This window comes from Dermacentor andersoni, chromosome 4, assembly GCF_023375885.2.
Source record: "Dermacentor andersoni chromosome 4, qqDerAnde1_hic_scaffold, whole genome shotgun sequence".
Lineage (NCBI taxonomy): Eukaryota > Metazoa > Arthropoda > Arachnida > Ixodida > Ixodidae > Dermacentor > Dermacentor andersoni.
In genome coordinates this window covers 149,896,396-149,900,158 of record NC_092817.1, presented here as the reverse complement: position 1 = coordinate 149,900,158, position 3,763 = coordinate 149,896,396, and positions in this window count along the sequence as shown.

Genomic DNA, 3,763 nt, shown 5'->3' with positions numbered 1-3,763 from the left:
AGCTCTTGAATTTGCTTTCAAGATCTGGTGTTTGGGGCTCTTGCTTCGATGGAGTCGTCGGGGGCAGTGTGATTCGGACACTGCCTATACCAATTACCACCGCCAAAAGTACCCAGAAAGTAGCCAAGTGGCCAAGCACGATTTTAGGTCGCCAGGAGCCCCTAAACGCAGGCCTAGTGGCGAGAAATCACCAAACCTGGCAACCCTGACCGCGAAGGACACGACGGTGTGGGGCGTGCCCACAACTCTCCGCCTTCTAAATTTCCCCGTTGCGCGCAGTTCAAATTTCATTTTGGTTGTTAACGTAGACGCCACGACTTCCGCCTTTGGTGTCTACGACGCGCTAAACGTAAGCCAAACGCGGTTGTCCACAGCGAGCCGCAGTGCGCTTAGCCAGTGGACTCGTGGCGGCTCCCTGCGGCGGCCGCGGTATCTGCGCTACGTAGCCGACCGCAGCTACCAATAGCAGCCGCGTATTGGAATCCGCTTTATCACGAAATGAAGCGTGCAGAAGGTAGTGAGGAGCAGGCTTCTGTTTGAAAAGATAGCGTTTGAGAGAAAAGTGATTTCGCGCTCCACTTGCGAGCTCCACGCACCGCGTCCCAGAGCAAAACTTCGCCGAGATTTTCACAGAAGCGCATGCTACATGTGGACTATTATTTCACCAAGCTCGAGGAGTGGTTCAGGGCCCCTTGAAGGCTAAAGCGCCGAAAAACCGAAAACGAATCTCGATGAGATCCCTACTGTTACTAATACATTGATTTCTTTCTTTCTTTCCTTCCTTCTTTCATTCTTTCTTTCTTTAATTTATAGGCTTATAGAAATAGAAGTAAAACCAAGAGGCTCAACAGCCTCACGGAGGCTTTAGCTCCGAAACATCTCGGCAAGCAAGCAAATAGGTAAGCAACATTTCCTATCCAAAACTCAAGACAAGATAATTTTATATACAATCAATGCCGTTACCGTAGGAATAAGTAATATAAATCAATAATAAAATATTAACACAAAACCAAATATTCAATCATATGCAATCACAATCCGCATGAAAAGATGTGCACCTGAAAAAAAATTGTAGTAGCATACTGACGAACATTCGGCAAAAAATAAATAAAGTAGATGCACGTGCGGGATATGCTACAGCGAAGACAATTGCACGGCGACGTCGATGGAATGAGGACTGGTTTATTGTATGTCGAGAAAGAAACGTTACAATTTTCTGTTCTGGTCGCCAAGGCGCTATAATGTTGCACAACGTTTTAAACAGCTAACGAGTAGACACCAGGAAAGGACTTGGCCAACTAACGCGCACTTTCTTATTTACTGCTTTCACGCATGCGTTGGTGGACTAATAGGCACAGCAGCCGGCCGGGGCGGATCCTGGTTGAAATTCTATCAAGGGATATTTTTTTTTCTCATTGAAGAGGCCCCAAGCGAGGATAGACAAAAACGTACGTATGTACCAACCGAAGAGTGCCTGGTAGGAATGAAAGAATGACTGCCATTAGAACTATCCCGGGAAGGCTTCGAGCCCATCCGATGATGGGCGCGCGTTGTACTGTCCAATCTTTGACAGCAGTGTCGCTCGGCAGCCACAGCTGGCAGACAAAGAGATCGGTGCCTGCGCTATATAGTTTGATGACCTTATCTCTCCAGTTTATATACTCCTGTTCGTCTTACTCTAGGGCCTAAATCACTGCGAATGGAGCTGCAATGGAGCTGCAATGGAGCTGCGGTGTTAACGGCTGGCTGCGTAAGGAAACGCGTTGTGAAGTGATTGTGCATGCGTATTCATCGGAGAAAACGTGTATTCCTCGAAAATACCGCCGTTACAGCTTGTTCGCTCCGAGAGCCCAAGAAATCTAAGAGTGCCACACCTTCCTTATACTTCAGCACATTGGAACTCAAGAGCCAGGACAATTGATAATTAGGTGGACACCAGCCACGAGGCTTTACCGGGCTTGACGGCCCTAGCTACGTCGGCGTGAGCTTACTATTCGCCGCTGCCTTCATAACAGATGCTATCTCAACGAATCCGTGCGATGCGCGCCGGCACACCCGGTCCTGGCGTTGCCCAACCACCAAGCGTGCAGCGCTATAGCTTCATGCGAGCGCGTCCGGCTACCGGCAACATGTGGTTGCCGCGTGGGTCGAGAAAATAGTCGAAACTCGACTCACACTCAGCCACAAAATACATACTTATGTAATAAGTTTGTTTAAGGCTCACTCGGACTGAGACTAACCAAAATCCTACTCAACCATGCTCATTCGGACTCAGACTCACCAAAATTTCACTCAACTGGACTCCCTCAGGCTCAGGAGTCAGACTGAGTGAGTCTGAGCGAGTCGACTGATGAGTCCGTTTGCCGACCTGTGGGCCTCAGGGACCGCTTTCGGCCGTATGTGATGCCTGTCAGCAAATTCCTATTTATTCGCCGTGTGTGGTTAACGCACGTAATCAATCTAATCCTATTGGATTTCATATGAGCTTTCCTTTAAATTACTTTTCTTTAAATTTACTGCAGCTTTTACACGATCATGCACTATATTACTAAAACAGCGGACTCATTACAAAGCAAGGATGAAAGTCATGCATAACAGCGTGACCCATTTGTCGACGCGATGCCCTTGGGGCCACTTCCTGACCATTCGAGGCCAGGAATGTGCTCGCGCAGACGTGCCTGCCTCTGTAGCACGCAGTGCGCCGATTGTTGCCACAAGGCCTAACACACCGGAAGCACTCTTGCCGACAGCACACGGGTTACAACACAGAGGCGCCCACAGACCAAAACTATAGCATTGTCCAAACACGAGCTACAAGCTGATATAGCTTCCGCCGTGCCTTCCTCGTAAGCAATGGTGAAATTACCTTTGTGTCCATGCTTCTTTCCTTTCTTGTGTGCCTTGGGCGCCACGTGGGGAGCGCTTACATCGGCCACCGACGCCGCCCCTGCGGGCTCGTCGTCTTGTCCGCGCGCCGGACTCGCCAGCTTGTCTTGCTACCTGCGAGCATGCGCGCAGTGAACAGTGAGAACTGGCACCGTGTGCCTCATTGTTCCCGCGTCGGGCAAGGGTGGGTGTGGTAATTGTTTCGTGGCTATAACCTATAGCATCAGCAGGCCGCGTTTGCAGGTCTCTAGCCGGACGTGGGACAAGGTGTTCCGCAATGGTCCGCTGCTCCCTTAGCCGCTGCTGGCAATCAGCGAAAAAGGGCAGATTCGAATATTTTGGCAATATACATAATAGCAAGAATAGCACCCCGGCGTATTCTATAACAGTCTGCACACAACCGTTCGGCGGGAACGCCACACAATGTTTCATATACAACGTGCAACGCTACGAAAGCTACAGAAAGACTTCTCTCACTGCGCGCATCCGCGACAAAAAAAAAAAAAAGATAGTGCGACACACACGTCAGAAAAAATACAGGCATGCGGCATGTAAATCGACACAACGTTAAGACACAATATTTTACGCCGCCAATTATAGTGTAATTATTGCACCATTACAGATAACATTTTGTGATTTCGTTCGATTCAATCATCGTCACCCCGGTGCGCACTGGTGGGATTTGCCGAATTCGCCATAAGAGTCCACCTATTGGTATACTAGGTGTTCGATTACGCAACATTTTGGCGGGTTACACAAGAAAAACACACACAACGGAGCGCTACCTGAAAACATCGATTTATTCCCTTGTCAACGGAATGAATACAAGATACTCGAAGGAAAGGACCACAAAAATGCAAAAAAAGAAATACAAGAA